We start from the raw sequence: 25,211 nt of genomic DNA, 5'->3' as shown, positions 1-25,211 counted from the left end.
TGGAAACATATTCTTTATACACACATATTATTAATACTTAACTTTATATGTGTCAAAACTGCTTGTATGCATATTTATAAATTTGCACACCAACCTCCTATACCTCAGCATTTTACTCTTTATGCATGATTTATTGTATATACACATTATACACCTCTGTGTATGCATTATGCATACCACTAACTGTATATTCCAAATGGTCTGATTAACCTTTTGCAAATTAGACTCCATCAATAATATAGAGGTGCTAGACGCATTTAAGGACCAGTCAATGGTGTTTGTGTTAAGATGTGTGTAGAATATTACAAAATGTTGGGAGTAAAAAAGAAAGTAAAAGAGCAGTTGTTCCTTTGGGTTAGGAACTTGTTCTACTATATTTATGTATTTGCACCTATATACATGCACACACAGCTACCATACTCCCTCTTTTTGAAGGGCTCACATGTTTAGTTTTTTTGTAGTTTCAGAGAATAAGTTACAGTAAATGAGTTCACACTTAAATACATGTGTTTATGGCGAGATTAGGAGAGGTTAAGTTAATAAATCATATTACAATTGTCATTATTTACAGAAGTGGATACATTTAAATATACCAGGAACAGTGCCTTCTGCATAAGTATGTGTGCTTGGGCTACTTACAATGTTTGGGGGAAATTACTGTTTACATATAAACACATTACTGACAGGTGGCTTGTTGTTAACATTTTGTCAGTTAGAATTGTACCATTACTCTATTTAAAATAAGTAAATATTTAAAAAAATTTAAATAAGTAAATATTTAATATCAATTGAATATTTTTTTTTTAACACAGCACTTCTGGTGCAGGGAAGGAAATGTGCGTGTTAAACACACAGTTTTGCAGCACTGCTAGTGATTTAATTAGAATGTGTTATTTTATCTTTATAATGGCCCTTTAACTTAACCTTAGTTTGTTTGACTAATTCTAGATTTGTAGTCTGTTGCATTTTCCTGAGTTATGTATTTCCTGTTAACCTACAATCTCATAATGCAACACAAAGCAATATGATAGTGTGCTGCCTGTAAGGTCCTGCATCTGTTGTAAATTAGTATTTACATGAGCATTTAGTGAAAGTTGTTGTAACTTTGATAGATAGTGTTGTATTTGAAACAAGCAAAAATACTGAACCAGACCACACTTTATATAAACTGGAATATGGTGTTGTATGTATAATTATAAAAAAAACCTCTCTTTGGTTTAAAGCATCAGTTTAACTTTAGGAGACCAGCACCTTACTTACTCTTCTGATGCACGTTAAAACCAGGCAGCTATATAAGCTGCTATGCCTTGACCAACTGTTATAATAATCATTTCACAGACCACTCATCTTATTTATAATTCCTTGACATTTTTTTATTAAAACATCAAAGCACAGTACAACGTTTCAGGGTCATATACCCATAATCAGGAGTTATAATAAGAAGACTGGTGCTGTGTAGTTATTATTGGAACTTTAAGTATTTGTGTATATATTACTGCTAACTCCCATGTTTTAATGTAAACCGCTTTTCCATAGTTGCACGTTATAGCACCTCCTCATATATCAGGACATTACAAATCATAGGGGCCAGATGGCTATGGCTCTTATAATTTTCTTCTTACTCCTAGTTTTTATTATTACTTTTATTTATTACTTTCTATGTTATATATTTGTCTACAGATACCAACTTGCTCCCAAAGATTAATGGCTGGTTCTTAATATTCTTTCTTCATTCTAACTTTGATATTTGTTTTTCAATCCCTTTTACATATCATTCTAAAATTTCATTCTGTTTTTGCCATGCTGATATATCTTTTTCTCCCCAGATATGCTCGTGATATCTGTCAAGAGTACCCATATTTCTTATACAGATTGGTTTATGGACATAACTCTGGAATCAGCTGTTTGCGTTAACAGTGATTGTTGATTTGAAATATTGAAGACCTAAACAGTATGGCCTGGGCATGCTTGCAACCTACAAATATATAATTGGAAAATTCACAACTCGTTAACTGAAAACTAACTTCAGAAGCACAGATGAGGAATTAACTGGCTTCACTACATGCATGTTTTTATTTTGTCTTCAGCAATAAGCAAAGGTGGGTGGCAACATTTAAGGAAAGAAAGAAGGTGGATTAACAGATCTTCCAAACTATTAATGTTTGTTTGTGTTGATATGGACATGCTGTTTCTCTTGTCCTGATGGCGGCTCATCAGGACGAATCTTGGCTTTGAAACTGACGGATTCTGCCTGTTCTTCATTTTAAAGGAAATTACTCAAAGCCATTATCAACCTGTCACTCCTGGGGTGTTATTTCAAGCAGGTGAGTTGTTTAATTTCCTACCTGATTTTTTTTTTGTTTCTTTTCAAACATATATACATATCACAAAGGTATACACCAAATATACAAATCTGAAATAACTGTCACAAGTATCTCTAACAGATGTCTGTTGAAAATTATGATGGAATTTGCAGACTAATAACAACCATCTTGTATTGAAAATATGTTTTTTATTTGTACTCTGCGTAGTACTGTCAATAATTTCCATGGCAGCCCTCATCTTTTTATGGAACAGGAAAATGCATTTCTTTTCTTCAAAAAAAAGTGCATGTTTTTACCTTCACTTTTACATCTCAATATTTGTCTGTGATCCAATAAAGTGACAGTGTACTCTTTTATATGTTCTTCCTTTTTAATGTGTCCCCAATTATCCATTTTACCTACTGGATTGTATAACATTGTTTACAAATAGCTCCATCACCTTTATTTTCTCATTTGAAATAGCTGGTGTTGCTTGTTGTATCCCCACCTATACTTAAAGGGACATGAAACCCAAAAAATTTCTTTCATGATTCAGATAGAGAATATAATTTTAAACACCTTTACAATTCAATTCTATTATTTAATTTGCTTCCTTCTCTTGTTATCTTTTGCTGAAAGGTTTATCAAGGCAAATTCATGAGCAGCAGAGAAACTAGGTTCTAGCAGTTGATTGGTGGCTGCATATATATATTGAATGTCATTGGCTCACCCATGTGTTCAGTTAGAAACTAGTAGTGCATTGCTGCTCCTTCAACATATTATACCAAGAGAATGAAACAGATTAGATAATAGAAGTAAATTAGAAAGTTGTGTAAAATTGTTTTCTCTATCTGAATCATGAATTTTTTTTTTTTTGGGGTTTCATGTACCTTTAACACTTTTGAACAGTGTACAACAATTTCCATATAACTGCATGTAACAGACACTACTATAAAGAAGGATATAGAAATACAGTATAAAACCTTTTAAAAACGTAGAAGCTCCCAGTTTAGCACTGTTGATGAGGTTAGGCTGGGACACCAAGTGAAAGCAGGAAGAGCAGATACTCCCCCATCCCCCTTCCATGCGTATGAAAATACAGATTACACAAACAAGAGCAGCAGGAATCTGTAGGCTTCAGTCTACATCTGATACTTTGGGGCTTGGTTAGGAGTCTGAAAATCAGCACAATGTTATTAAAATAATAAGCAAAACTATACATTGTTACAAAAACACTCCCAGATGGGCTATATAAATCAATTATCTAACAAAAACTTTAATGCAAAGAAAAATCTAGTGTACAACGTCCCTTAAAGTTCTGGTTAAAACAAAACATGTAAACAAGAAATTTTAGATAAAATAATGCTCCAAGTGGGGGCTGTGACAGGGAGGTACTAAAATGTCAATTTCCAATTGCTCTCTCTTTAAGTATTGGCCTTTGTGAATATAGTAACAAAGACAATACGGAGGACTTAGTGTAAATAATTAGGCAGATAACATAACAAGGTATTTTCTCTCTACAAGATCAGCCCCGCTGTATTGGCTGTGGTTTCAGAAGCAGAAACAGCTATTTCAAATACAAAAATATGCCTAAATGAACAATTTCCCATACATTTTAAACTCTGCAGCTGGAATAATAAGTAATTGGAAACACATTAAGGAGAAAACAGGTTTACAGTACACTGTCCCTTTAATGTACTTGTCATCTTGCACACACTTGATCCAAAAAGACTATGACCTATCTGAGATCTGTTACCCATTGGTCTGTGTGTATATATATATATATATATATATATATATTTAATATTAATATTATAGGAAGAGACAACCGTTTCTGGCTCCTAAATTATGATGGATATATTCAAAGAAACGGATTCAATCACGGGGGCTTGTGCAAATAGGATTTTAATCCATGGTTCTGTCAAGTTTCAGGGTTACCTCCGTCTTCAGACAAAAATTACACAGGTGTGTGTAATTTTTGTCTGAAGATGGGGGTGACTCTGAAACGTTACAGAACCATGGATTAAAATCCTATTTGCACAAGCCCCTGTGAGTGTATCCGTTTTTGGAATATTCATGTACGCATTTGGGATTGCACCCAGGGCTCTAGAGGCAGTGATGTGGGTGCTTGACCCTACCTCTTGTGTGTGTGTGTGTGTGTGTGTGTATATGTGTGTGTATGTATATATATATATATATATATATATATATATATATATATATATATATATATATATGTATGTATTTCTGCTTTTCATCACTGGTAGGTGTGCAAATATTTTATATTAGCATGCTGTATATTCTTTTTAGAAGAACATACAAAGGTAGGTTCGAGAGCATCTATAAGGTAAAAGAGAAAAGAGAGAGCCTCATAGTGTAGATATCTCTGTGCAAATAGGTGATAAAGTGTAGTGTTGTCCAGTGAAAAGGTACTCCACAAGTGAGGTGGCACTTTTCGTTAAAAAAGTGCAAGCAAGCAGGCTGACATTTGCAGCAGTCAGTACGCTGGCCAAAAGGTGCAGTGGAATCTGGTTGGGCGTCTTGCTGTTGGGATATCGTCAGACAGGACCCTGATGGTGTTTGGAGCCGTGCAACAGTGACGTCTCACAGGTTGAGAATACTGGCAAGAATTGGATGCAGTCCAAAGTGAGCAAATTAAAAACAAATTTAATAGAGCTAATGACGCGTTTCTCGGCCGCTAGCTCCTGGCCGTTTCATCAGATGAGTTACATACAAGGTTTCAGAATAGGTTGAAAAAGGTGTACATATCACCTGATTGGATAAATGGGAACCAATAAAAACATTTGTAACATTGTTGCCAAACTACAATTTGTTAGACATTTTTTGATAAGAACAAATTAATCTTAGTGACAGAGGAATAACTACTGGTATAAGAAGTATCTATTGATTTGGACAAATTCATAATATGTCGAAGAAAATACTTATTAGAAAAATGTGAATAAAAGTTAGAAAAACGAATATTAAAAAATAGTCTTCTGCAAAAAGACATTGTGGTTGCTTCTCTTCCCAGAAGAGATATTAAAAAGATCTGAGATCTTTAACAAATCTAGTAAACCTGAAATGGAAACATATACTAACAGACCTATTTCCTATAGTGTCGTTTGTTGAAGAAGATGACCGAATTCCAATATCTATGTAAAAACCGGGTGGTTGCTAACAATAGTAATATGTATTAAATCTGTGTGAAGTGTGAAAAAGATAAAGTTTACAAACTTATATTTAAATTGTTGTGAGTAACAAGAAGCGGAAAACTATACTAAAAAAGAAACTCGTTTGGGAACCGGATATAGTTCTGGTTGATTTGAAAAAAATGTGTAACTTTTTAACAGACAGAATAAGAAATTGTGAAACTAATATAATACAAATGGGAGTGTTGAATATAACCATTGTGTATATAAAAAAAAAACATTTTTGCAGTCTGACTGGGATTGAATTGACTGGGATATGTATATTCACCAAAAATTGCTGCTAACTAAAATGGATATAAAAAATTAGTGGAACCAGAAAAAAGTAAGCAAAAAATAAATGCCAATGTAAGTGTTGGATGTGACATGAAATGTGTGTATACATTGGAAGCCTAAAAGATGTATGCTACAGGATGATATGTGGAAGTGTTCAATGTGACATAGGTGTGTGTATGTTGAGTGAAAAGTTATCAGTGTTTGTAGAATACTTTTTCAATTAAGGGATAATGTTAATTACAATATGTAACAGTGTGTATAAGAACTGGTGTGTTTAATTCGTAGACTCGAAATATGGGAGGCTCTGGAGCTGTATTGGCTGTGGTTTCAGAAGCAGAAACAGCTATTTCAAATACAAAAATATGCCTAAATGAACAATTTCCCATACATTTTAAACTCTGCAGCTGGAATAATAAGTAATTGGAAACACATTAAGGAGAAAACAGGTTTACAGTACACTGTCCCTTTAATGTACTTGTCATCTTGCACACACTTGATCCAAAAAGACTTACAAATAAACTATGACCTATCTGAGATCTGTTATCCATTGGTGTGTGTGTGTATATGTGTGTGTGTGTGTGTGTGTGTGTATATATATATATATATATATATATATATATATATATATATATTAATATTATAGGAAGAGACAACCGTTTCTGGCTCCTAAATTATGATAGATATATTCAAAGAAACGGATACAATCACGGGGGCTTGTGCAAATAGGATTTTAATCCATGGTTCTGTCAAGTTTCAGGGTTACCTCCGTCTTCAGACAAAAATTACACAGGTGTGTGTAATTTTTGTCTGAAGATGGGGGTGACCCTGAAACGTTACAGAACCATGGATTAAAATCCTATTTGCACAAGCCCCCGTGATTGTATCCGTTTTTGGAATATTCATGTACGCATTAGGGATTGCACCCAGGGCTCTAGAGGCAGTATTGCAGTGATGTGGGTGCTTGACTCTACCTCTTGTAAATAAATATATATATATAATGTATTTCTGCTTTTCATCACTGGTAGGTGTGCAAATACTTTATACTTTATATTAGCATGCTGTATATTCTTTTTAGAAGAACATACAAAGGTAGGTTCAAGAGCATGCACGTGGCCTGACCACTATTTGACAAGAGTGCTGTTATTATTTGTGACAATCACTGCTGCCATCTATTGTTTGATACATGCACACTCCTGAGCTTACCCTAGGTATGCTCTTCAACAACAGATACCAAGAGTACAAATTAATAAGATAAGAGAAGTAAATTGGATTTTAAAATTCTGTGCTGTCTGAAATATGAAATATTGACTTTCTTGTCCCTTTACTGCTCATCTCCCACCATTGCAAAATACATTATCACCCTGCATTATCACAGACCTATTTTACTTGGTCACATACTGAAGGGACAACAGAAAGAGAGGAGGAAGGTGGACATCCAGAAGTGGAAATAAACATTACCCTAGGGGGTGTTTGAGCTATTAAGCAGATAGGATAGCATAACTTTGTTTTGTAAATACCATCTCATCTTCCCTTTTAGTTTTCCAAAGCTATCTAGGAGAGGGGAGAGTACAGAATAGTATATCCCTGTTCCACCCTCTTTCTCCGATAATGCTTATTCTTCCTGCATATCCTGCTCCCTCAAATAAATCTGAAAGTGTCTAATATTTTTATTTTATTTTACTCTCTGCCTTCTACTTCTAATAAGGGTAGTGCAGTTTAATAATTTGTTTGCTCTTCCCCCTTCCTTCTGTAGAAGTACATGACAGCCACTGATTGGCTGAACTATATACATTCTTCAGTGGATGCTGCCATTGGGCAATTTTTTTACTTCATCTTGTGCAGAGTTTGGGAAACCTTTTAATATCTAATTTTCTATGCATGTCTTTGTAATTCGTTTCTGATAAAGTGTTCCCAATACCATAGTTGTTTTTTCGTTCCTGGGATTTATAAAGACCTGAAATAATGTATTCAAAGCATTTCCATGTTTATTAGAGCTGTTCCCAGACAGCATATTGGTTGTGGTGACAACAAGAAAAGAGAAGGGTGAAAATGAGTGTGCACTTGTAAGCAGAGGTGCTTTCCCTATACCGGCAGATATGAACATAGCTGCTTCATCACATCAGGTGATTGAGGTCCTACTGTGCTGTGTAGCCCAGACTAGCCCAAAAGGATTAGACTCAGTCCCATGCTTTCCAGGTTTTAGAGTCTTAAGCATAGTGTACAGTGATTGTTCTTTTTTTACAATCCAGCCTTTCTTTTAAGGAAAGACATTTGTAGTTTAAACAGTGGCCTGAAACATACCAAGTGAGATCCCTTATAAGGAGTTTCTGATATTTCATAGACTAACAAAAGGTTGCTTTATTAGTAGATTTAATGAACAAATCACTTATTGGCTAGGACATAGTGGTAGCTTTTGTAGGTCTAAACAGCAAGGAATTTTGTGTTTCCATTCAGTATTGTGTTGTCGGAGGGAAGTGATAGCCGTTGACCTTCACTTAATGCACAATAAATAGGTTATTTGATTTTTTTTATTCTTTAATGAAGGAAATAGCACAAGCAAAATATCAATTTCATTGTTGTCCTCATTTGGCCTGAAGTCTGCACATTTGCTCAGTAAGGTGTTAGGGATAAAACCTAGTGAGTTTGTGAGACTGTTTAAGCATTACTTGTTAGATGCTGCTTTGGGGTTACTTTGTATGTTGTAATGTTGCTTTTGCTCTATGAAGTGTGTTTTTTTTTATCCCTTTTAAAGGGACATGAAACCCAATTTTTTTTTTATTTCTTTATTCATGTAGATCATGCAATTTTAAACAACTTTCTATTTTACTTATCAATTTCTTCATTCTCTTGGTATCTTTTTTTTAATTTTATTTAAATCAGGGACCTAAGCTCATGTGCACGTGTCTGGGGCACTATATGGCAGCAGTTTTGCAAGAATGTTATCTGTTTGCAAGAGCACTAGACAGCAGAACTATTTCTTTTTTTGTAGTGCTCCAAACACCTTCCTAGGTATCGCTCAAACAAAGAATACCAGGGGAACAAAGCTAATTTGGAAACTTTTTTTTAAAATAGTATGCTCTGTCTGAATCACAAAAGAAAATGTTTGGGTTTCATATCCCTTTAAAGGAACTATGTACTCAGATTTTTTTTTTAAATCTGTATCAAAGAGGCGGAAACTATAACAAAAAATAGAAACGAATAGTGCAGTCTCTGTATGGTATATTTAACCCATCTTGATCTTCACTGGATGATAAAGACAACTGCCGCGGCTTACTGGTGGAGAGAGGACCACCTCTGCACGTATGATAAGAAACCATTGCTTTGTTTAGGGTAGGAACTTGAGTTTTTCAAAAAGGAAAGGTCAAACTATAAAATTAAGTTTAATGCCCTCTTTTAGATGAAAGTTTGATTATAATACCCCTTTAAGGATGGTTGTTCTATCCATGTCCACAAAAATTCCATGTGGTATGTTTACTATCAGCAAATGGCATATTCATGGGCATAGATTTTTATTCATCCCATATTGTTTAATAGAAACAAAAGATTTCATACCTTTTATCAGTATAGTACGAGGTGTCTGACAGTTTTCTTTCACTCCTTACTGCAATGAACTTACAGAGAGAGCTGAAGTAACTGATGTCCTGAATTTAAAAGGAATACATTTTGCTTTGAGTTTGTGCTTAGAATTCATCTACCAGATACTGTAGCTGCAGCTCCCACTAACTACATTTTGCAGCTCAAAATGTTTTCTGTTCCTGTGTCAGACAGGGACTAGGTCTCAGCTACAGCTTGATTAAATTATCAAAAATATGTCTTTAGCTTGAGTAATAAGTAACCTGATAACATCACTGCTAACTGAGTAATGCACGTTCTTGATGAGCGAGAATAAGGTTTGCAAAAAAGCAACATGTTTCTCACTCATAGTATGTCAATTTTCTGCTAGCCTGCAGAATAATATTCATTATTATAGTAATTTCATTAATGTCGCACTCGCTCAGCACATATATCTGATCAAAGTCTTATAGCACTAATTATTCTCTTTGTTATTGACGGCTAAGGTGCTAATCAGTGGTGAGTGTAATATATAAAATAATCACAACTTAAAGGGACACTGAACCCACATTTTTTCTTTTGTGATTCAGATAGAGCTTGCAACTTTCTAATTTACTCCTATTATCAAATTTTCTTCATTCTCTTGCAATGTTTATTTGAAAAGCAAGAATGTAAGTTTAGATGCCGGCCCATTTTTGGTGAACAACCTGGGTTTTCCTTGCTGATTGGACAGCACCAATAAACAAGTGCTGTCCATGGATCTGAACCAAAAATTTGCTGGCTCCTTAGCTTAGATGCCTTCTTTTTCAAATAAAGATAGCAAGAGAACAAAGAAATTGATGATAGAAGTAATTAGAAAGTTGCATAAAATTGCATGCTCTATCTGAATCATGAAATAAAATTTTTGGGTTCAATGTCCCTTTAACCCCCCCCCCCTCCAAAAAAATAAAATAAATCTGGTTCCTACATTTTTTGTGCGTGTTACATTTTAAACCAATTATTTGTCAATCCCTTGTCATGGGATGCTAGGGTAAATATATATATATATATATATATATATATATATATATATATATATATATATCCTTGCCCAGTGTGCTTAGAGGAATGTGGCTGCACCTCACTGACGAGGCCCATAGGAGGGCGAAACGATCGTCTGGGGTTGTCATGTTCCTTGTTCAGAGGAGAATTGCCTGGTATTTTGGGGCTGGGCTGACCTTAATTGGCGGGATCAGACTGATATACTTCAGGAAAGTTTTCCTTTGTGAAAAGCAGACTGGTCTAAAAGAGGCTGCTTCCGGGTGGTAAATCGCCATAGAACTAGCTGATGATTACCGTGATTACCTGGGACTTTTATCCTTTTTTGTGCACCATCACATTTGTTTTTATAAATATATATTTATTATTATCATGATTGGTTAAACTCGAAACCCAAGTCCATATATAGGTGTTTTCTTCTCACTAAAAGGAAGATTTCTGATAATTAAATAACAGATAAAGGCAATGGTTAGACTTTGGCAATTGTCTTATCTGTTATCAGGTAAATCTTTGTAATGCGCACTTGCAGCAGTTATTTAACTCAGTGACTTCACAGAAGACAAAGAACATTGGAAATTAACTGCAGGAAAAAAAGGAACACTATAGTCAAAATTAAACTTTCAAACTTCCAAATTCACTTCCATTATCAAAATGTGCAGTCTGTTTATATACACACGTTATGAGGCACCAGTTCCTACTGAGCATGTGCAAGTGTTCACAGTAGAAACATATACAGGTATACCTCACTTTACAGCGCTTCGCTAATACAGCGCTTTGTGGAGCTGAAGTTTAACCTCCAAGGATTTATAAACAGTGCTGTAATCATTGTGAGATTGCAAGAAAAGTGACTGGCACCATTTTGTTATGCGCAGTTCACTCTGTTTACAGCATTACAGTGCAATCTGTGCCTCAGTGTTATAGTCTGGCAAATTTTACTACAGTAATTGTCACTATTTTACAGGTACAGTATTTATTGAATAATGTGCTGTGTTAGTGTTGAAGTAAACTTTAAGGTATTTTTCACTTTACAGTGGAGCTTCGGTCCCTAACCCGCTGTATGAGCGGGGAATACCTGTATGTGTTTTGTGATTTTTTTTGTTTTGCTTTATACAATTCTACTGTATTTAGTGTTCTTTTTAAAGGATTACTTTCTGTTATAATTTTTAAGCTAAACAACTAACATATTAAAGTTAATAAACATTAATTAAAACCTACTGACCTATATTTTCTCCAAAACGAAGTTTCATAACGTTCTAAAAGTTATATCTTTTATTCGCCGATGATGTCACGTTATCCTGCCCACTATTTTCAGCACTGCGTGTTCAAAATACTTAAACCAATAACTTTGTGTTTAAAGCGCCATTTTGAACCTAGGTATTGTAAACGGATTGGTACAGAGCAAAGGATACCCACGGAGTGGGTTTGGAAAACAATTAAATTTGCAGACAAGATTTCTGATATACGGTAGAGATATGTTAATGAAATGCTATTGATATAAAAAGCGTATTTGGGGTAGTTAGTTAGTAACAGGCATAGAAAATATTTACTTACAGTGGCCCTTTAAGGAGTGGGAACAGAGCACTAAACCTGGCTACATGGACCAGGCATTTTCCAGAGGGCCTTAGTTTAGCAAGCCCTGCTTTTTTTTTTTTTAAACAAAACATAAATAAATAAATTGTACAGTCGCTATAATATAGTTTGTGTGGGTAAAAAAAGTTCAATCTGTTTATATTGATACAGAAATGCATGTTAGTGCAGATAGGACAACTGCTAGACCTCTATTGGTGATGAGGGACGCATGCACCTGCATGAAATAAAGTTATTTAAAGAGGGCATGAACACTGATTTAAGTAAAAAAAAAACAATATATAATGGTTCATTTCAAAATACTCTCTCTTATATGCTGCAAATTTGACCTTGCTGTTCCTTTTAATTTAGCTTTGCCCTTTAATAACCCTAAGGAGCAGGCTTCTTGTGGATATTTGAGACTTTGTTTCCTAACCCATGCTTGTTTACTTCAGGTTTCAATTGTTTTTTGTTGCTACATTGTTATATTTAGTGCAGTGTCGGACAACAGAAATTGCACTGTAGATGACTATGCTAGACATAGTGAATAAAAAGTGATCAGCCTACTTGTATTCCAGAAACACATTTCAGCTTTGAGGTGCAATAATTGCTCAGTTTCTGCCAAGATTAATTATTAGTAATATACCTTGTCAAGGGGCCAGCTGTAGACACTCCTGATATTTTAGTAGTCTGCAATATTTCAACAAATCTAGTCTGCAAGGACTATATTTAAAACGTGTATTTATAGGGACATAATAGTGTGATAGCAAGATGCTCTAATGTCCTAAAGTGTCTAGTACTCCTCTACTGTGTGCCTCTAGCTATGTGTTTAATTCCTAGAAAGGGGTTAAACACATTAAAGTGATGGTAAACGTTAACATACCATAAAGACCATGCAAATATTAATCTAATTGTTTTTTTTTCTTATTATATTTACCTGCAAATAGTACATTTTTCTATATATTATGTGTTATGTCTTGCGTTCCTCCGCTGGCCCCCACCCGTAATCAATTCCCCCCCCCCCACCTCTAGTTTAGACCATCAGTCAATCAAATACAAAGTTGTATGACTCATTGTTATCAATGAGCAGCATTATGGAAGGGGTATATGCATGCACAACATTATTAAAATGAGACAAAGCTATCCACCCATGAAAAGCATTTTCGGAGCAATGTAGATATTCACATGCAGGAGACTCTCACACAGGAGCAGTAAGTGCTATGGGCAGACCCCATGACATAAGTGTAAACACTAAATCGGAGCTTATGTTCCAATTCAGTGTTTACTTAGAATAGTTCCATAAGTTGCATAGAAGGAGATTGTATTGGTTTATTAATTTGACAATAAATTATATGTCTTTATGGAAACTGCTGTAGCTCATTATATGTTTGAAAAACAATTTGTTACAAGAGAAATGATTTAAATTAAGTAATACAAATTTATAACTTGATTAATTCATTTTTATATGCATATTTATTAAGACAATACGGAACATATATTATCTAAAATAGAAACACTAGTTATGTTGTAGGGGCTGATAGCTCGCTCGCTCCGTTGGTTCTAACTTACACCAAATAAACGGTGAGTTTCATGATTCACTGTTTACCTGGTTGACATAGCCGCAAGATGTGATCATTCATTAAAGGGCAAGTCAACCCAAAATTTCTAAGCACTTATTTTGATTTTGTTAAAATAGTATGTTAAAGGGACATTAAACCCAAAAATATTCTTTCTTGATTTAGGTAGAACATACAATTTTAAACAACTTTCCAGTTTACTTCTATTATCTAATTTAAGAGAGAAACAGAGGCGCCACCATGGCCTAATATCGCTAGAGTGTATGTATATATATATATATATATATATATATATATATATATATATATATATTAGTGAGTGCAGGTAAATGTATATACTCACAAACGTGAAGCACCCAGCGTGAAGCACCCAACATGGCCCAATAACGTTGGAACAAAAGGAAGATGTAACCATAAGCTTATACTTACAGACTATAAAGCACCTTTAGGTGCAATATCAGCAGGCTGGGACAACAGTAAGCTTAAAACAAAACGGGTGAAAACCTGCTTATAGGTAGTTTTCACCTGTTTTGTTTTAAGCTTACTGTTGTTACCATACCAACCAATTAATTGCTTACACACACAGGTGTGAGCCTTAATTGGTTGCCCTATCAGAAAGTTTTTATGATTTGGTTTTTTTGTTATATAGCAAGTGTATTTTTATTTGTGTATTATAGCCTGATGAAACAGCCCACAGGAGGCTGAGAAACGCGTCGCTTTGATATTAAAGTATTTTAATTTTTACTTATACACTTGCTGTTGTGGTGTATTTCTATTTACCAATTGGTGTGAATACTGCACCTTTTTATCTGCTGGTTGCTGTGGTCTGCCTATTGCTAATAGTCTACTGGGCGACTGTGAGGTCCAAGCCTGCTGATATTGCACCTGGAGGTGCTTTATAGTCTGTAAGTATAAGCTTATGGTTACATCTTCCTTTTGTTCCAACGTTATTGGGCCATGTTGGTTTGCCTCTCTTGCCCATCCAGGCACCTAAATATAGGCCTCTGCAAGGAACCCTGATTGGATCTCTGCTGAGGATCACCAGTGAGCTGGACCACTGCAAAGTTCCAGTCTGCCCTGCTAGCACCGTTGGGTACTTCACGTTTGTGAGCATATACATCCACCTGCACTCACTTATATATATATATATATATATATATATATATATATATATATATATATATATATATATATATATATATATATATATATATATATATACTCTAGCGATATTAGGCGATGGTGGCGCCTCTGTTTCTCTCTTTTTCTAGAATCTGATAACCAGGATGGCCGTCCTTTGACAGAGTGCTGCCTCATCTTTGAGAAATTTGTTCTATTGGTTTTTATGGACTCTGGTTATACTGTCATTCTCATGCTTTGTTCTTGTGCTGCATATTACACCCCAATATATGCAATATTACATTAGACTGTTTTTTGTATAATTCTATTGAATTATATTGTTTTTTTGTATACACTAGGAAGCGCCCCCTCTAAGGGTGTGGTGTGCGTGTGTGTACATCACTCCCTTTGGATATTTTTTATATTATCTAATTTGTTTCATTCTCTTGGTATCATTTGTTTCTAACTGAACACAGGGTGAGCGAATGACAATCAGTATATATATGCAGCCACCAATCAACAGCTAGAACCTAGGTTTTTTTGCTGCTCCGGACGTTACCTAGATAAACCTTTCAGCAAAGGATAACAAGAGAAGGAAGCAAAATAAATAATAGAAGTAAATTAGTGATTCCGGAGGAGGAGCTCAGCATAGGTAGCTGAGTGATTGAACTCCAGTCCTAAGCACCTGACGATGGTTTACGCGTCAAGCCCTGAAAACTTGGGGCAGCTACCAGGACAGCAAGATACAAACGCTGCCGGAAAAAACTGTGGAACTCCATCCCACTGCCCTGATATCCCTTGGCCTGGAAGGACCTGCAAACTATCCTTACACACAGGAGGGATAAGGAAAAGGAATTAGACAAGACAACCTGCCACATCATTAATCTACTTGCTTTTGTTATCCATTGTAAGCAGACCCGGCGAGAGAAGAGACAAAGCTGATAGTAAAGGTACCCCCTGCTGACTTACACAGTACTTTTCTTGTTTCTCCCTGACCCCTCTTTGTACTTTGGCAGCCGCCCCCTCACTGGTGCGATGAACTGAGCATTGATTGCTGTGGCTGAGCGGGGATCCCCGACGCTTATTCTGCGCCCTGTAAGAAACCGATACGGGCCTGGGCAGCTGGCTCCCTCCTCCCCCACCGGTGCTGCGTGGGAGGAGGTAGAGTAGGTTGCGTGAGGCGTCTTCACTCTAATCCTGGGTGTCCTGATACGGAGATTGACTGCCGTTTCCTCCTCTCCCACCGGTGCTGCGTGAGAGGAGGTCGGCACTTTGAGGGACACGCTGCAAGGAGGGAGAAAATCCGGGAGCATCAGAAGTGAGGGTGGTGAGTTAGCTCGAACACGGAGACAATCTTTTTGTGTACATTGTTTTGGGGATTTCTTTCTGGGACATTTCTTATCGGGGAGAAGTAAAGAAGGAAGGAAAAAAGGGGTTAAAAACAAAATACAAGATATACCCCGGATTATATGGGGAAATTAACTTTAAAATACAGCTTATCCACAATCCAAATTTTGAATACATTGGAAACAAAAGAAAGAAAAATATTACAAAGTATATATACTGAATAGCTATAACTGGATGCAAAGCGGAATTAATTGCAACAGTAACAATATTTACTATTTGAAAGTGGCAGAGTACTGATCTATTATTAAATTTTCCTACTATTGGAATACACAGGAAAAGTAAAACCACTTTGCAGTGGAATTAAAAAAGGGAAAAGGATTACACATTGGACAAGCCTAAAATATATAATAGATTCCCTTGGGGGAAAAAGAAGAAATACAGCATATTAATTAATTAACCTAGCCAGGATTTTGACGATAATTGAACCTTACAAAGGCTTAATGAGTTGATAACCACGCCTGATTAAACACCTTGCTGGGCACAAGTAATACTCGACATCTTACTCAGAGGTGGTTCGAGCTAAAGAGGCTGTGACTTTTTTCTCTTACTTTGTTTTTCATGCTCATTTTGGATTATAGACTCAACATTGATGTATGTTGCTGTTTGCAGACTTTATAAATTGAACTAAAAACTGCAGCGCATTTTAAGTGTTGCTCTTGCTGGGACAGCTGGTTTTTCATGTGCCTATTCTTTGTTTTGTTTTTTCAATGCTGTAGTACTGATGCATTTGTTATGTCTGTGAGGGTCCTTTGTCAGAAAATTCGCCCTGGTTTATTGGCTCAAATGTTTGCGACTGATCAATTGATATTATCCTGGATCTGACATTCTTTTTTTTTCTTTTTGTTGTGCTGACTCTTGGATATTGTCTAACGCTTAAGTGTGGTACTGACTGTGTGGCCTAAGTGTATTCTTTTTTCTTCCCTCTTTCTCTGAGCTGAGGGAAGGAGGCAGAAGGCATATCACAAGGGGTAGCCCCTAGGGGCTTGGAAGTTGATATATAATCTTGCCTGAGTTGGTCTAGGGAAGAGAGGGGAAAGGGGATTGGTTGAATTACTGAAGGGCTGCCTGAATTTAACTATCCCAATAAGGTATTGAACAATTAATCACAATATAAAAGGCTATAGACCTACAATGGTTATTCTGTAATTGATATAAAGAGGCTGAAATGTAAGCAACTAATAGTCATACAGTTACTATTACTGATTATTTAACTGTTGCTCAGGTCCAGGGTTAAAAGAATAGGCCATAGCACAAGTAGGAGATCATAAGGAAGAACTTGAATACTTGAGAGAAAATCCAGGCCTATGGTTAAAGAATCGCCAGTGTCTTGATAGAAAAGTCTTGAACAAATCACCTTATTACTAAATTCCAGTCTTTTTTTTTTTTTCTCTCACGTCACTTACAGGACAAATAACCACACTTTATTTTTTATAAATCCCACAACTACCGTATTTGTTCCTTTATGGTGCTTATAGGCACCTCATAAACACTTAATTAATTGAAATTCACAGCCACTATTTTTGGTCTGGGGCTTTCTCCCTACCTCACTTAAATTTTTCCATTTACGTAGCTAGCACATGGATAGATTTTTAAACACTTCTTTCAAGACTTCCTCTCCAAGCATGGCGGGTAGACATAAGGATAAAAAACCCAAAGGTAATGCAGACAACGTAACAGAGATGCACTCAGTAATATTAAATTCAAATCCCACAAATGAGGTCATAAACATTCAAACTCTGGTCACCAATATTTCAGAGGCATTGACCCCTAAATTTGATATTTTGAGATCTGAAATAAAACAGGATATTGCCCTATTTACTCAGGAAATTAGACAATTTTCAAACAGAATACAAGAGGTAGAACAGAGGGTTTCAGATCTTGAGGATCTTGTGGGGTCGCATAGTTCTAGTATCGAGGACACCAGTAATAAGATCCATAAAATGCAGATAAGACTACAAGACCTCGAGAATCGGTCGCAAAGAAATAACATCAGGATTATTGGTATACCTGAGGGCAAAAAATTTGAAAATTTAACCCTGTTCATCACAGAGACCTTGGCTCAACTTCTTGAGTTACCCAGTACATAGATGGTAATTGAGAGAGTGCACAGGATAGGCCCACCTCCGACAGATAATAAAACAAATGCTAGGCCCAGACCGGTAATAGCACGATTTTTGAATTATTTAGACAAAGTTAATATACTCCAGCAATTCAGGAAAAAACAACCAGTATCAGTATTGGAGGAGCTAAAATCCTATTGTTTCAGGATTTCTCAGCTGAAACCTCTTCAAAAAGAAAAGAATTAGCGCCACTCTGCACTGAATTAATTCAGAAGGGGTATCGAGCAACATTAATTTACCCGTCAAAACTTAAGTTAGTTATCAGAGATAAGGTATATTTTTTTTATAACACACTGGAAGCCGAAAAATTCATAACGGAACTGGACTCTTCAGTAAAATAAGCATCTGTAGGTGTGTTTTGAGCAAAAATTCTTAACATAATTAGAACTTTTAACATAACAGGCCTCCTATAGGCATATGATGGTTTATATTAAAAAGATGCAGGCCCTGGAAAGGGATTATTTCCAGGTTAAGGGAAAAGTGGGGGAGGCTTCTCCTCTCCTTCTTGAATTGAATTTATGATGTGTGGGTTTTTTTTTTTTTTTTTTTTTTTTCTTTCTTTTTCCCTGTTCCCCTCCCTTCCTTGTTCCCCTCCCTCCCTGATTATAAATAGATGATAAAGATACCAAATAAAATTAAGTTAATATCCTGGAATGTAGGGGGTATTTCAACCCCTTTTAAAAGGAAAGCAACTACTACACACATGAGAAAACTCCAAGCAGACATACTGTTTTTGCAAGAAACACATTTAAATATGGAAGAAATTACGAAAATGAAGGGTTCCTGGGTTAAAGAGGTAATTGCTTCACCTAGTATTAGGAGGAAGAGAGGAGTGGCTATCCTCCTGGGTAAAAGGGCAGAGGCTAAAATAATACACTCCAAAAGAGACCCAGAGGGGAGATTTGTAATGTTGAAAATCAGAATTGTGAAACAAGTTTTTACATTATGTAATATATATGCACCGAATGTTTTACATTATGAGTTTTGAGGCTCATTGCAGTCTAGCTTACTGTCCTATGCAGAAGGTTACTTAGTATTAGGAGGCGATTTTAATATGGCCCCACAATCTCCGCTGGATAGACTAAGGCAGAACAGTAAATAAGCAAAACATAAAAAGGATAACTTAGAATTAAATATGTTTAAAAAAATTAACAAGAATCTGAGGGTAAGAGACATTTGGAGGATACAGAACCCGGATACACGGGATTATATTTGCTTATCCAAGGCGCATAAAACGCTATCGAGAATAGATTTATTCCTAATAGACGAACGACTATGCTCATGGAAAATAAATACCGGAATAACACCTATGACCTTGTCCGATCACTCTCTTATTTTTTTTAGAACTACAACTTAATTGTTCAAAGAATATCTCTACAAGGTTTATCTTCCCAGCATATTTGGCAAATGATTCAAAATTTAAAAAACACCTAAATGATAAATTCAAAGAATATATTCATTTTAATGCTTAATATATTGGTCGACCAGAAACCTTTTGGGGAGCTGCAAAAGCAGTCCTCAGAGGGGAAATAACCGCATATGCTGCCATGATTTCAAAGAAGTTGAAGAAAAGGGAGAAAGATGCTACTAATTATGTGGTCAATTCATATAATAGATACCTTTTACAGAAAACACCTTTCAATTGGGCCACTTATATTAAAGCCAAAGATGAGAGAGATGCCTTGGCATTGTTAATAGAAACACAAAGAGAGCTAAGGTTTCAGGCTAAGTTATATCGATTTGGGAATAAATCTGGCAAATTATTAGCCAAATTAGTAAATGGAGAAAGAAAGGCCACTCTGATGGATAAAATACAACATGAAGGGAAGACTTCTACAAAAACAGAAGACAATTCAGAGGTATTTATAAAATATTATAAAGATCTTTATTCTGCAAGAATTGCTGATGAAGATCAAGCCACGGAATTCTGGAGCAGAATAAACTGCCCCACAGTTCCTGCGGAAACAATGAATAAATTGAATAGTCCTATGTCCGAAGAGGAAGTTAGGAAAACGATTTCTGAAATGTCTTTGAATAAAGCAGCAGGCCCAGATGGGATTCCAAATGAGGTTTATAAAATATTAGCTCAGGAAATTGTTCCCTACTTGTGTAACCTTTATAAGGATTTCTATATCAAGGGTAAAGCTATACCATCTAGCTTCTCTGCCTCACACACTACTCTACTTCTCAAAGCAGGAAATGATCCCACCTTAAAGGAGTCCTACCGGCATATAGCCTTCCTGAATTTGGAGTATAAGATCTTGGCCTCAATTTTAGCATGTAGACTCCAACCGGGCCTCTCGCACATTATTCACATGGATCAAGCAGGGTTTCTCTATCAGCGAAACTCAGCCTCTAAAATAAGAGAAGTCCTGATGACAACAGAGTATTTTTGGAATCAGGAGACAAAAGAGGGGGGGAGGACAGAGGGCGCCTCGGACCTTGCAGTAATTGCAATTGATGCCGAAAAAGTCTTCGACTCACTCTATTTTAGCCACATGTTTACTTCTTTAGACAAATTTGGGTTTAAAGATACATTTCCTAGTTTTATTAAAAATTTATATAAAGGACCCCGAACGAGATTGATAGTTAATAATCTATTATCTCCAGAAATCGAAATTGAGAGGGGAACACATCAGGGCTGCCCTCTGTCACCCCTCCTGTTCGATATAGCGATAGAACCCTTGGCGCTTATGGTAAGACATTCTATGGAAGGTATCAAGATCGGTAGTCATGAGATGAAGATCGCATTATATGCAGATGACATTCTCCTTTACAGGTCAAACACTAAGGCAAATATACCCAGACTTCGGTGCATAATAGATCAATTTGGTTCCTTCTCGGGATACAAAATTAATGCGTCCAAGTCTGAAATATATTGGATTAGGAAGAATACTGATTCATTAAAAGATATACCATTTAAAGTGGTCTCCGAATCATTTAGGTATTTAGGAATAATGATCCCAGAATAGCGTTGTATAAAATGGTTCTTCTTCCAAAACTCTTATACATCTTACAAAACATTCCAATTATATTTTTTGAAAAAGACATTCGAGCATTTAATAGTGCAGTAAGAAGTTTCATTTGGCAAGGGAAGAAATCTAAGATATCTTTATCCAAATTATCCTTAGCAAAAGAACTTGGTGGCTTAGCTCTTCCTAATATTAGACTTTATAACTTGGTCTTCCTAGCACGAACAGTGACTGACTGGTTTCTCTCTAAAAATTATGTGTCAAACTCATCTTTGGAAGAAAACATCTGTTATCCATTTCTCCCTATAGGATTAGCTCATTGTGAGCCAAAAGCACTACCTCCTGAAATTAAGAGGCTCAAAACCATTTTAAATCCCATAAAGGCCTGGTGGAAAATAGGGACCCTTTTAAAAATTAAATGCAATACCTCTTACTATATGCCAATAAAAGGAAACCCAAAATTCCAACCTGGCCTGAACTCCGCAATTTTTGATAAATGGTTTTCCCTAGGTTTAAAAAATGCACAACAACTTATTACAAAGGAAACGGATTCCGTAAAAACATTCGAGGAACTAGAAAATGAGTTTAAGTTGCTGAATAAAGAATTTTTTGCTTACTTACAAATAAGAAACTTCATTTTAGAATTGAACAGAGAGGTAGGTTGTTCTTGGGCATTGGGGAAACTGGAATGTTGGCTGATGCTAATTAAAAGCGGGTGCATGTCAATCACTCCCTGTTATCTACTCCTTAGTGCTAATATGGGAGTTCCTCTTTTAGATCGGATGGTGCTGGACTGGAATGGGCTAATTGCTCCTAATACTATAGACTCAAAATTTATACAAAAATCAATCAAAAAAGTGACGTGTGCTACACTCTCCGCTACTTGGAGGGAAGCACACGTTAAATTATTGCACAGAGCATATTTTACCCCAGAAAAAGGCTATAAAATCCATAATTTGAATTACAACAAATGCCCAAAATGCTCTCTCCCTGCAGCAGACTTGGTGCATATGGTATGGAAGTTTCCGAAAATCAGGCAATTCTGGCATAAATTAGAATTCTGGTTCAATAATTCACTGAAAATCTCCCCTCTGGCTCTTACACTGACTCAAATTGTATTCTGCATTAAACAAAGCAAAGAACAACACCCCCAAGAAAAATTAATAATCATGTCAATACTAGCAGCTAGATACCTAATATTCAAGTGTTGGAAAAAAATGCAGGGTTCCCACAATCATAGAAGTTAAAAACTGCCTTAAGAAACAGTGTGTCTTAGAACAGAGAGATACCAACATAGATAACGAAGAAGATCTTAAATATTTTTTCAGGAACTGGGCAGTCTTCATTAAAGGATATCCAATAACTGAAATAGAATATATGATTTTTCCGTTCAGGAACTCAGAAATGATACTGCTGGGTGCTTGGTAATAGGAGTGGAATGGGTCGGAGGAGGAAGGGGGGGATACTTAATTCTATTTTACTTATTTATTTATTTTATTATTCCCCCCCCCCCTCCCCCCCCCCCCTTTTTTTTCTTGCTTTGCTTTGTTTTGTTTTGTTTGTGTCTGGCTTATCTTGATTTTTTGTTTTATCTTGATTAGATAATTGGTATTTTTCTTTTTCTTTATTGGATGTGACTGTCTGGTATTATATATAATTAAAAACTCAGCAATCTGATGTAAGAGAACAAGGCTTGTTAGACTAAGTTGAGAATGAAACTGCATTCATATGATTTAGAATTACATTGCTTTTTATTCATGATACTTTTTTTCTTTCTGTAACTCATTGCTGACTAAAAATTAAATAAAAAAGAAAAAAAAAAATTAAATTGGAAATTAAATTTTTTTTGGGGTTTAATGTCTTTTTTAGTTAAACAGTAGCCCATTTTTGCTGCAAATACAGTTTTCTTGTAAAAAGACTTACTAGTTTTCCTCTGGCCATTTTGAAATGGCTGCCTGTCCCCTCCTTTCCCGGACGTCATCCTTACTGAATATTCAGCTGAAAAGAACATCTCCATGTCGATTCAGCTTGTACACGCATGTCGGCAAGGGGGTCATTTTAAGAACGGTTCTAAAATTACCCCCTTGCCTACAGGCACGCATGCGCAGAATATGTGTACGCACTGAATCGACACTGAGATAATCTTTTTAGCTTAATATTCACTAAGGATGGCATGAGGGAAAGGAGGAGACATGCGGCCATTTCAAAACGGTCATTTTGCAAGAAAACTATTTGCACAAAAATGGGGTACAGTTTAACTTAATATGCTATTATAACAAAATCGAAATAAGATCTTAGAAATTTTGGGTTGACTTGCCCTTTAAATATCTAGTACACAGGAGCGCGACTCTTCTCCGCTCGCATAGATTCTCAAGTCTTCACTTCAATTACGTGTAAAGTGGGTGGGATCGCTCTACATCTCACTGAGGTAAAGAATAAAACAATCTATGGGGCGAATATTAGGTACGTGACTGATAGATTTGCCAAAAACTTTAAAGTATAATTTTATAAAAACAGGAGACTTTTTAAACCAGTTTACAGAGAGGATTACATTGTATTAACATGCTTAAAGTGAAAGTAAATCCTAGCGTTTTACAAACGCTAGGATTTACTATTGAAACAAATAAAGAGGACTTTCATTCATGAATTATAAGATACTTCATGTAGAAAGCTCCTTTATTTGATTCAATCAATAGCCGTTTTTAGCTGCTACAGCAGCCCACGGCTAAAAAAAATGTTTTGGCTAAGAGGTGACGTTTTCACCTCTTAGCCAATAGCCCTGTGGTAAATCCGGCTTGGCGCCCTTGGGAGCCGGATTTACCGCACTGCTATTGGCTAAGAGGTGAAAACGTCACCTCTTAGCCAAAATTTTTTTTTAGCCGTGCTCTGCTGTAGGAGCTAAGAGCGGCGATCGATTGAATCAAAGGAGCTTTCTACATGAAGTATCTTATACTTCATGGGGTCGATCCGATAAAAATCGTCGCCCGCAAAAGCCGGCGACGCCAATATTTGCGCGGGTTTGGTATCACATATACGGCGTAACCTAGAAGTTACGCGCGTATATTTCTGCCGTCGCCCGTAGTTTTTTGGGCCATAGGCAGGTATACCAAACCCGCGCAGTTTGGTATCCAATATGCAGCGTAAGGACTTACGTGGCGAAAATGGAGAAAACTTACTCCATTTTCACCTCGCCACAAAAAGCAGCCGTAAGAAGCCTTACGCTGACTATTGGAGACCCGTAACTTCCTAAACTGGCTGCTAAAATAAACCTAACACCTAACGCATGCGCAATGTCTATCTCCCTGTCAACCGCGATCTGCTAAAATAAACCTAACACCTAACGTATGCGCAATGTCTATCTACCTGTCAACCGCGATCCCCCCCCCCCCCCCCGAAATCCCTAATAAAGTTATTAACCCCTAAACCGCCGCTCCCGGACCCCGCCGCCATCTACATAAACTAACCCCCTACTGTGAGCCCCTAAAACCGCCGCCATCTACGTTATCTATCCCCTAATCTGACCCCTTACACCGCCGCCACCTATATAAAAATTATTTACCCCTAATCTAATCCCCCTATACCGCCGCCAGCTATATTAATATTATTAACCCCTAATGTAAGCCCCTTACACCGCCGCCATCTCTATTAAAATGATTAACCCCTAATTTAATCTACCTACCCCGCCGCCAGCTATATTATCTATATTAACCCTAAGTATATTATAGTTAATATAGGTATTACATTATATATATTAACTATATTAACCCTAATTATATTAGGGTTAATATAGTTAATATAGTTACTATAGTATTTATATTAACTATATTAACTCTATCTAACCCTAACACCCCTAACTAAATTTATATTAAATTAATCTAATTCATTTATACACTAAAATATTCCTATTTAAATCTAAATACTTACCTATAAAATAAACCCTAAGATAGCTACAATATAATTAATAATTACATTGTAGCTATATTAGGTTTTATATTTATTTTACAGGTAAATTGTGAATTATTTTAACTAGGTATAATAGATATTAAATAGTTATTAACTATTTAATATCTACCTA

General features: G+C 36.0%; 1 protein-coding gene across 1 annotated transcript in view; it reads left to right on the top strand.

The window, feature by feature from the left end:
• FBXW7 (F-box and WD repeat domain containing 7) overlaps positions 1–25,211 on the top strand; it is a 557,745-nt gene that overhangs the window by 430 nt on the left and 532,104 nt on the right. Inside the window, exon 2 of the mRNA XM_053703740.1 lies at positions 1,827–2,324. The gene's annotated coding sequence lies outside the window, so the exon portion shown is untranslated. The remainder of the gene's footprint in view (positions 1–1,826; positions 2,325–25,211) is intronic.

This window comes from Bombina bombina, chromosome 2 (assembly GCF_027579735.1).
Source record: "Bombina bombina isolate aBomBom1 chromosome 2, aBomBom1.pri, whole genome shotgun sequence".
Classification (NCBI taxonomy): domain Eukaryota; kingdom Metazoa; phylum Chordata; class Amphibia; order Anura; family Bombinatoridae; genus Bombina; species Bombina bombina.
Note: the sequence above shows the minus strand (reverse complement) of the source record. Positions and strands in the feature narration are given on the sequence as shown.